The 11,269-nt window shown below is 31.8% G+C and overlaps 1 protein-coding gene and 1 long non-coding RNA gene across 3 annotated transcripts in view; one reads left to right on the top strand and one right to left on the bottom strand.

Annotated features, from left to right (window-relative positions):
- Positions 1-9,668, top strand: part of LOC109534001 — a 10,348-nt gene extending 680 nt beyond the window's left edge. Inside the window, exons 2-4 of the long non-coding RNA XR_002171591.2 lie at positions 1,799-1,906; positions 5,865-6,107; positions 9,543-9,668. This is a non-coding gene — a long non-coding RNA (uncharacterized LOC109534001). The remainder of the gene's footprint in view (positions 1-1,798; positions 1,907-5,864; positions 6,108-9,542) is intronic.
- The window catches only part of LOC109533996 (calcium uniporter protein, mitochondrial), a 76,192-nt gene that overhangs the window by 44,217 nt on the left and 20,706 nt on the right, over positions 1-11,269 (bottom strand). The gene's annotated exons all lie outside the window — the stretch shown is intronic.

Genomic DNA, 11,269 nt, shown 5'->3' with positions numbered 1-11,269 from the left:
ATATAAATTTGCATGAACTGCAGTGGTTTTCTGAAGAAGAATATTGTTTCACTAGCATCAAACATATCAAATCTTCCTAAGTCATTAGAGTTTGAGAACGTTTCGAAATAATCAAATGATGTATTCATTATATTATTTATATTATTAGAAATATAATGCTGTACAAATTTTGTTGTAATCAACATTTGTTTAACTGAAATAGAATCTATTGAAGCTCTTTAAAATAAGCTGAAGTATTGTAAGTATTCAAAATTTGGTTGCAAAGAGAATTCACATTATTTAATTACCTTTTGCAAGTGAAAAATGTTTGAGTCAAGCAGCACTGCTTTCAACCATCGTTATGGAGAAGCTTGTAAGTCGAAAGCATGTGGTGGAATTAGTACAGAAGTTTATAGAAACTGTTTCAATTCTCAGCGTAAGAAAGAATCGTAGCGCCCGATCAGAAATTAAGTCGTAAACACGTTTAAGGACAAATGGTTTAAGAATCCTGAGATATAATATAGATCAGCAATTTATTTTTATACAAGGACTTTATTTTTTGGATAACATGTTGATCCATCGGCTGCATTAAAAGTGGGCGGTTTGGTGGTATGAAGATGGTTTGGATATTAACAACGAATCTTAATTTGAGCAGGCTGTTAATAATTCACTCTTCTCCTCAAGACACTTTAAAGCTGCTTAGTTGAAGCTAAATCGCGATTATCAGCCTCAACAGTTCACAAAAAATGCTCTATTGCAAGTCTTCGTGATCACAGTTCTAAAGAGACACATTACTCTCTGTTTTATAGCTTCTTTTACTTTCCTTTACTCATATTAACCTTATCCCTCTTAAATTTACAACCTGCAGCAAATGTTTTCGAAACATTCCACGTTTATTATTCTCTCTGTCGAATGCAAAAAATGTATTGACCGTTTTTGTCATACATGGTTCGCAGAAATACAGGTTCAGATGCACGTTACCTACAGGCCCCCGAGTGCAGGTTTCTAACCTGTTAGTTCTGCAGTATTGCTAAATGAGCATTATACAGGTTCAAGAAATTACATTACATTGCATTATTAAAGGAACCGTATTATTGCATGAGGAGATTTAACATATTCGAAACCATATGCAATTTCTTATACCAAGCCCCTCATGTTTCGAATGATCATCATATTCTTCTTTGTTATTTCTAATCTTCTCAAACGGTAAAAACTGCATATCTGATTTGCTTTTCTCCCATCTACAATGTAACTTTACTATCCTGCGGTAAAACAGACAGGGTGTCCTGTAAGCACATGATCAAAAAAATACTGCGACATTCTTTGGCTAAAAATAAGACGATCTGACGAACTACTCTTACGAAAAAATGTGCGGATCACCTGCTGTTGATGATCAAAGATGTTCAAAAACATTTTATACTTCACACACACACACTCATTACTTCACTACTTGTTCAAAGCGGATGAACTCTATTGCTTACTTATTGCTCTTATTATATGAGTCTTACATAAGAAAAAATACTGTAAGTTCCATTAAAATCCCCCGTATCATTCTCCGAATATTTCAAAAAACATTTTTTTAAGAGTCTCACAATTTTTCTTCATAAAAGTTAGTTCAGATCGTCTTCGTTTGAGCCAAATGATGTACCATTTTGATTATTTGCTTGCAGGACGCCATATATTTACAACTTTCCTACTGAACTCACGAAAACATTTTCCGCATCCTTTTTGAAGACCATGTATTTCTGCTGCTTTTAGATATATAGTTGCTCGTCTGCGACTTAAACATTTATTTTTACTAGAGGTCTATTTGTTACAGGCATGAACGAGATACATGCATTAATAATCTGAAGTTAAACCTAAACGTTTCGTCAACATCAGCCGATTTCATCAGATGGCGATCGAGTAAATCCAAACCACAAGCCAGGTAATCAGCACCTAGTAAAATCACCTAGTAGCACCACAGTAAAATAATCATAGCTCATTAATATTATCCCAACTACTTCATATTGATATAATGTATGCCATTGTCGATACTTTATCACGAGCAAGGTATGTATATGATATCTGACCAACAGTGAATAATATGTATAAAACATATGCAGTCATTATTATTAAACATAAAACAAACAAACAACAGAGTTTTCTTAAGTACGTGTAAATAATTCAGGAGAGTGTTTGTTTCGAGATTCTTCCGGTTATACATTGTATCGTTGTATTGTTTCCACATGTTCAATGGACTTTATTTTAAATTCGCTGCTTTTCTGACGAATAACGTTATAACTAAATCTCCTTCCCAATGAGAATCTCTTCTCTCCATCTAATTCTCTTCTTTCCAACTACTTAAGGGAGAGTTTTTGCGGTCTATAACTCTAGAACCGTCGACAGAACAGGATTATATCGTTGCCATTGTGTTTCGTATTATGTGTTACCAAGAATACGTAATAAGCCGAACAAAAGATAAATTTTCCAAGGTGTGCGCCACAAGTAGAAGCGCAAAAAACGCCTTTGTTTGGTTGATTTGTAGTTTTTGTTACTTATCTGTTCCTACCAGGTCGAGGATCACATTGCGTCTTGAGTTTCAGCTTGCATTAATGACAAAGTTAAACCGATCCTGCCGTTCTATTTATTTACATGTTGTTGATCAATTATATTTTTTAATGTCAATACTTCGACTTGAATTCTTCTCTCGTATTTCATCCTGCTACCGACACCAAGAAATGTGCTCTTCCAAAAAACTAACTGAAAGTTATGTAAGGCACTTCAGCTACAACGCTCTTAGAAACACAAGGAGTTTGCTGCACAACTTTGTTTCTCGATATTGCAACTTTGTAGTGTGTGAAAGGGTCAGCACAAGTTCAACATCCGATCACTGATGTCCAATAAAGTTTCTTCATGAGTTCAAACGGATGAACTCCTGTGCCAAACACGTTTATTTTTATAATATATCAAGTAACTTCTAAATCGGCTTATTTGCCTCAAAACTTTAAAATTTCTTATATGCGAAAGCATTTCCTGGATATCAGGGTTGTTAATCTGGTAAGTTGTCCTCGCAAATGGTTTTCTGTAAATTTGTAGATTCTTTATTTCCGTTTCAAAGATGTATTTCTTGTATATTTATCTTCGTCCTTTCTTCTCCTTGTGTCTACATCCGAAATCTTTCGATAACATGGTTCAATGACGAGAACACACGACAGTTGTTTCCATATTTGCGTAAAGGGAGAACTGATATGAGCGTTTATTCATACCAATGAAAAATGTAAAGAGACAAAGCGAGTCGTTTAATAAACGTTTCCTGATATCAAAAGGAGATTATACAAAACAGGTACATTTAGCAAACATTAATGACAAAAATTTAATTAAGGTACAGTTATTGCTAATGGCCAATTGAAACTAAAAATCCGACCTTTAATTGAGTGATCTGGCGACAGACTAGGAGGTATTTACGAAAATTGGTAGGATAGAGAAATCAGTTGAATTTAACACACATTATATTTACTACATGTATTAATTCTTATAGGAAGATTATTTTTAAGGGTATATAAAAACAACACATTAACAACTTCTGACTTTGAAATTGGGATTGGTATTGCCATTCTCGTGCAATGCCACATCTAAGTGGTTTTTTCATCAAATTTTATAAAACGTTTAGATTTAGATTTTCGGCAAGTTCTTTGAAATCTTAGAGCTATTAGTAATATTTGGAATATAAAAAGGTACGATTTATCTGAGCATCACTACTCTGTTACTCTCACTATAATTTATAAAAATTTGTGATTTCTTTAAACCCGCTTTAAAGAGTGCAAGATAATTTCATGGATCTTTTTAATCTGAACTTTGAGTCAAATAACAGTTTTGGCCAGATTACCATTCGTCAGATATTCTGTGTCTAATTAGTTATTGTCTGATTTATAAAATTCAAATGCTAACTAAAAATACTTACTAAAAATATCAATATTGTGACTTCATCATCTTGTTGTTAACTTTTGAAAATAAGTGTTCAATAAATTTTGATAAAAACAATTCTTACCTAATTGTACAAGCGCAAGAGATAATATCTTGCTTATAATAGAAGAATTCTATATAGACCTATACGAAACTAAAACATCCTCCTAAAACGAAGGAAACGGTAGAATGAGAATCAGAAGATATTCCTGACATTAAAAAAAAAGAAGTGACAAAGATATAATCCGGGAGGGAGGCGAAAATATTCTGGAAAAAGTTTCTGCTCTGCCCAATAAATAAATGCCTGCGAAGCGTGCCCCGACAGTGGAAAACAGCGCAGGTGATACACATACAAAAAAACGGAGATAATTTTAATAATTAATTACCAAGATGGAAAATTACCGACCCCTCGGTCTGCCAGAACCCAACCCACAGAACAGCCAGATTTTAGGACAAATTATGGAACAAACTATCACCTTCATGTTCATGGAGTATCAAATAATAAAGACAATCAAAAATCAATGTTGGAAATACATAATCTCAAATGTTATAAGTATTTAAATAACTCAGCAAAGAAACATGACAATCATTTACGAAATACAATAAATTAAATTTCAATAAATTAAGCAGTTGAAGTAGAAAATAAGCAGTGTTATTACTTAATTAGTTACTGAAAATTAATAATTTAGCCAACCACTTTTGGCTTTTATTTAAAAAAATTTTACTACGGATAAACTCTTCTAATTACACTTTCAGAAAGCAGAAGCTTTCAAAATAATACATGTGACATTCAAAATAGGACACGTTCAGTACGTAGGTAAATTATTTCAAATGCTTTAAAAATCCGGGAATATCTTCAAGACCTTGTGATGTAAAATATGCTTTGTAATAGCAGATAAAAACGTGCTTCAATTACTGGATAATTGCTTTAAAACCATAAGTTCAAATTTAATTTTTGTATTATTAAAAGTAAAGCGGAATGAGTATTTTTTGCATTATTAATTCGGTCTAGGCTATTAAAAGTGTATCTCATTTATTAAAATGTTTGAGAATTACGCAATAATTTACTTTAAAAAATGGTACTACACTCTATTACACTGAAATGAATGAAATATTGAATAATTTTCTTCTTTGATATAAAGAAATATGGTATAAAGACAATTTACTTAGAAGATTGATTTAAACAACCATAACTTTATACATTTTCAAATGTGTAATAAGACTTACTTCTGCGTACTCTTTTGCGGAAAAAACTAGAACCTTTAGTTTTATATGGCGTGATGCGCTCTGCTATGACCTTGTTACAAAAAAAAACCTGTTTATCAAATACATATTTTTTTATTATTCTGTGGTTTGCCATATTTCATGTCAGTCTGATGAATTTAATAATTCAATCTAAAGTTATCAACATAAATATTCCCAATGTTTCACAGGGCCATTTCAATTGCTGATCAACTTTGAATAGTACTGATCACTTTGAATATGAACGGTAGTCTGGTCTGGCCTAAAATCGGTGTACTTAACCGTTTTAGTATAATATTTAATAAATTATCCACAAGTTAACTTCGAATTAAATACCCTTTTCGAAATGCCTGCAAATTAAATATCAAAATTTTAGCAAGCTATCAAATTATAGCCGACGTGTAACTTCATTAATCATTTTGTCGAACACGGCAGTTAATTGAATGACAATTTCGAATAACTTTAGTAATTTTGAGGCAATGTTTGCTACCACAAGCCTTTCGTAATTTCCCTTTGAAATATAATTATGTAGGCTTTGGCTCACATTACTTAGTTATTGATCCAATACATTTATTGAAATAATACCATCAACACTTAATGGTGCGTGTTACATATTTGTGGAAGGAAAATAAAACACACAAAAATGTGGCAAAGAAAACCGTGAAAATATGAGAAATAGACTATTTAAATTGTTTCAGAATCCGTACCAGTTTAAAAGACAAATACTCCAGGGGAAGCCTAGACAACGTATCGAGAATTCCTTGGGAGGAATGTAATTTGGATGAAGAATCGACTTTAAGAAGGACACGAAGTTTGGCCATTTCACGAGAGAACTTGTTTTATAGCCTGGATTACATCGAGACTACCGAGAATCACAGAAGAAGAGCTCAACTTATTCCACGTGCCAAACTTATTGAGAAGTCATTTATTAAGGATTCTAGGTAGGAAGTTCGAACAATTCCGCTATAATTATTTGAAGTGCTAATGAATTTGAGAACATAACTATTTTCATAGGTCCTTGATTGGTTAATAAAAGTTTGAAAGAACACAAACGTTTGAACGAAATATATGTAAATATTTGAACGAAATATATATAATATATATATAAAAACCTATTTTTCATTACCTAATCTGGCCTTTTAAAGGTATATTGATGGGTTTGAATTTTCCACAAAATCTTCACACAAACTTAAAAAATTAAAATATTTTTTTATTTATATAAATATTCAAACAATAAGGAAACAAGTGTGTTTTCCGCAATATTTTTAGCTTAATCAGGAAATATTTTATTGAGTTGACGATTTAAATATTAGAATTAAATGCGACTTATTCAATTTGAGACTTAAGACAAGAAGATTATTTCGAATGTTTTGTCATCTAATTGCATTAGCTTAAGTATAATTCACTAAAATAATCATATTTTGAACAGTAATAGTACAATTAACAATACATTAATATAGCGTAATTTGCTGTTCGCCTAAGTACACTTTATCATTTAACTTCCATATGCCAATGATGGTGGATCGTGGATAAAGTAGGTACACGCTCGGTTTTTATGGCTATTTTTCCGCAGGTGATTTACGCGTCCCGCCTAAGATCGGTCTCTAATTTCAACTTTAACTAATCACTTTCAACTAATAAGAGCTTTAAAAGTAGCTCGACTGATATCTCATAAAAACACAAATTATTTAATTTATTTTATTTTCAGTTTCAATATGAAAATTTCATGTGATGCTTTTAGCGTGACATTTTCCAAGTAGTCAAATGCATATAAATTGATATTTTCTGCATCGAAATGCGAAATCCGCTGGTTTTTATGATTCTAATTTTATCGAACGTTATTTCATATGCGCAATATAAAGAACAAAACATTTTATGAGCAACTAAGCTAATTAAGCCTGAACTGAATAAACTAGGTAAATTGACCAGTAAATTAAAACTTCAAAATTCAAAATGTTACATACAAACGCAATATTTTAAATAATTAAAGCTCTGACATTTCAACCTAATTATCCTCGTTAAAAAAATCAATTATTTCCAAAGTGTATTTTTGTTTTGAAGACATTCTAGGTAATATTGTATTTATAAGAATATATGAATTAAACTAAAAACTTACATCATTAACATTACTACAGTCCAAAGAATTTGATGGATTTTTCAAATGCAACCTCATGGCTGGTGGCCCCGTATTGGAAAGCTGGTGGAACAAGTAATATATCGAACTGATCAAATTTTCGGTTTTCGTTTACGAGTGGCATAAAATCAAAACGAATTAAAAACTTTAATTTATCTTCAAAGCAACAATGGATCAAAATGTGTGTTACTTAGCTTTGGAATGTAAACCTTAATTTTAACATAAATCGCTAAAAATATAGTTTTTAATATGGCGATAAATCAAGGTTTTATTGTAAAATAGAGGCACAATATCCAAAGATGGGTCATGTCATACAAGTAACAAAACCAAGCAGGTTGTTGTTGATAACGAGACGAATTTATTGCCTGCTTACAAAATCCAATCACCCAAAGCCTGTGTTAGTAATCTTAGTTACCAAACAATTTACAAAATACTAGAATATGAGAACAAAAACGCTTATATAAAACTTTAACTGCTCAAGAGCTTCTTACAGATGATCCAGCTCGACGCCTGAAATTTTCCTATCTATTGATCAGAATAATATCTCTTTAGAGTGGATAATTTTCTCAGACAAAGAAGGCTTCGCTTACCTCAAATGGCCAAAAATGTCGCTATTGGGCGCACGAAAAGCGTCCACAGAAAACTAATGTGTGGGCCGGAATAATAAAAGATTCAATTATGTGGGCCGTTTTTCTTGGACGACAATGTTAAGAAAACAAGATACTTGCATTTTCTACAGCACCAACTTGAGCCACAAGAGAATATAATGTTTTCGGTGGCCAGCGAGATCTCCAGATCTCGCCCCACTGGATTTTTTGCGGTACATCCCATGAATCAGGTTGATATTAAAAAAAAATAACATAAAAGAGACCAGGCAGACCACTAAAATATCACGGAAAGTTTTGAAACATTTTAGGGGCGAAACCTAGCAGACTGGGCTGTCGCTAACACGAGAATGCTACACATTTTGATCAATTGTTACGATGATAAATGAAACTACTTGTAAACTAACGTTTCGATTTTTGGCAAATTCTCAAACGTACTAAAAGCTAAAATTTTATTAGTATAATTTCCAAATGAGCGATCATAAGCGATAGAGGTGCAATTGAAGAAAATTTGTTGAAGGTGGTTCCAGCTACACCCGAATTGTTAGGTACGTTTTACGGTTGCTTGCAAAATGCAGGTATATACAATAAAACGTTAAGGTGTTAACATATTTGGTTTTTTTCTTAGATTTGTAAGATTACAACGTAGCAAATTAACTAAAGGCCTGGGTTTTAGGCCTTTAGTTAATTAACAAAAAATAACAGTATGATAGATTTTAAGAACATTTCATATCATTACTCTTCACCATATGTGGCAAATCTAAAATGTGTTTTGTCCAAGATCAGCTTTTCAGCAAGCTGATTCTGGAAGGAGCAAGTTTTTTAAGCTTCTTAGCTGCTGAAATCGGATAAAGCTTTTCAAATTCAGCTTCTGAAAATTCTTGCACTTACAGATGAAAAATTGATGAGCCGTTCCGACTGGTTTTATAAGCAGTTTAAATTGGCTGCATTTATGCATGAAACGAAAATATAAGCTAATATACTTCAATTACTTCGCAGTGAGTTGAGACGACTTAGTGTGAGGCTACAGCAATAATTTTAAAGTACTTTTACTAATTCGGTTTAGTCGGCGGCTGAAATGTTAATAAAGCCCAATAAACTTTCGTGATACGCTCAAGAATAAATATTCAGTCACTGCATAGATTAGAAATATTTACTTCATAGTTCAGAGTTGCTATTGTTATCTAACAATCTTTTTGATGTTTCGCCTGATTTTTATGATGGATTATTTGGTGGTTTTGTGAATATTGGCACACAAACCTTGGAACACTAACAACTTTGTTTGAGATAACGAGTATATAATTCATCATTTTCGAGAAAAGTTCAATAAACCAGCGATAAGAATTTAGTTTTCTACAGCATAGTGCGGTGCATTTATTTTGAGTCTGGGGCAAAATGAAGATAACTAAAACCCTAATTAAAAGAGTTCAATAATGTGTTCTGTTAATAAATTGTAAACATTTCAATACAGTTTTAATTTTGGTATTATTGAACCTATTAAAGTAATTTTTAAAGTCAGAAACTATTCAACTAAACACAAATGCAAAATGCTCCCGATTTTTAACCATTATATAATAAAGAACTAGCTCATCTAAAAATGTTCTATTTTTATAAATATCCTTTCCATATCTTTTCAGATACGAACCCTTTCAAGTGGAAAACATTCGAGCGCCCGCCAAGAAAATTCTCAATAAACCGGAGGAAATTCCTCCTGACTACAGTCCTTTACCACGAAATATTAGCCTCAATCATTTCCCACACGAGGAACATATATACGACATTCCGCCTGAATACGCCACGCAAAATAATAGCCCATTTAGCGAAAACATTAGATCCAGGTATAGTATTTTTGAACAATTAATCCATAATCTTTATAACCAGGTCACCTAAGAAGATGACCCTTCAGTGGGCCTAGAAATATGCAATTTTTCTAACAACATCAAAGATAAGAGCTGATTTTAAAAAATCATAAATACTATCGCAAAAATTTGAGCTATAGGACTTACAAAATGGTGAAAATGTTTTGTGATTCAATGAATTTGTCAAATGTTATGCAATTTATTCAGAATTGTAGGCAACTAATTGCTAAAGGCATTACTACTTATCCATTTTTAATTAAAACGCAGTTTTTTCAGAATTACATTTGTATTTTTAAACAATTTTATGCAAAACCTGAGTAATAGTGACACAATATTTGATGAAAACAATCACGCCTACAAATGAAAACATTAATTTTTACTGATCTAAACATCCCGTTAAAGCGTGTTTAACAAAAACGTGGTTTTATTGATTGAAATCAATGTAAATGTTACTCTTTATGCAAATCTGTTGAATCGAACTTGAATCGAACGATATTTGTGAAAATAGTAAAAATGTGATGTAATATATAAAATAACAAAAATTTGGAAAAGTTTGGTAATACTTAGTGCTACAGATAATACAGTTATAACTGATATAATATAAACAAAGTACCTAGCATGTATGAAACATCTAAAAGCTACACCACTAATTAAAATGTACTCATTAAAAAATACCCAAAATAACTCGTTTCCATATATATAAAAGCTTTGAGATCCTCAGAAAAAATTTACAAAAATGTTAAATTTTTGTCACCCCGAAGCTCTGGAATAACCCGTTAATGAAAAACGTTTTCTTTTTCTTAGCTCAATCTCTTGAGTACTCTAAACTGTTCAATTGTTCATGTTCTCATGCTCAGTTCTTCAACTATTTTAAGTACTTTCAAATAATCTGGAGTTTTGGATTGCTATACAAAAAATAGCAAAAGTCGAAAATTAAAGAAACATAATTAAACATTTGAGTGAATTTTCGTCACATGTGTGACGTTCCGGTTTGCAATAAAAATAAATAATCAAAATGATGTATCTTTAAAAGTTATCATCATATCAACCGGAGTTTAATCCTCCTACAAAATCAGTAATCTGAACAATTAAAGAGTAATCCATTTCAAAAATCCTCTTCAAAGAGGATTCTTAAAAAAAACTTTCTAATAATCGGATTTAAGTCGAATCGCATGAAATTTCTAGAATTTGCTGCAGTTGTCGGATTAATTAAATTTATTTAAAAACATCATGTAGATTTGTCGGATTTTCAGCCGTTTGTCTAATATTTAATAACAAATAAATAATTTCTTGATTTAATCCTGAAAGCGGGTTTAGTTTAAATTTTTTGTTCGTTAAGAAACAGGAACCCACTTTTATATATTTATTTATTGATCTGACTTAGAATGTTATTTATGCTGCATCTTATAACCTTTGCTTACGAATTTCCATATACATCAAAAGATCAGTTTCTTGGTTCTATTCAGGCTGGATGTTTTAACAGCACTCGAGGCAGGAAACCAAAG

The sequence above is a fragment of the Dendroctonus ponderosae genome, unplaced genomic scaffold (assembly GCF_020466585.1).
Source record: "Dendroctonus ponderosae isolate FM_Combo_2020 unplaced genomic scaffold, Dpon_F_20191213v2 Dpon_F_20191213_3, whole genome shotgun sequence".
In the NCBI taxonomy this organism is placed as follows: Eukaryota; Metazoa; Arthropoda; class Insecta; order Coleoptera; family Curculionidae; genus Dendroctonus; species Dendroctonus ponderosae.
The sequence above is the reverse complement of the archived record's forward strand: the minus strand, read 5'-3'. Positions and strand labels throughout refer to the sequence as shown.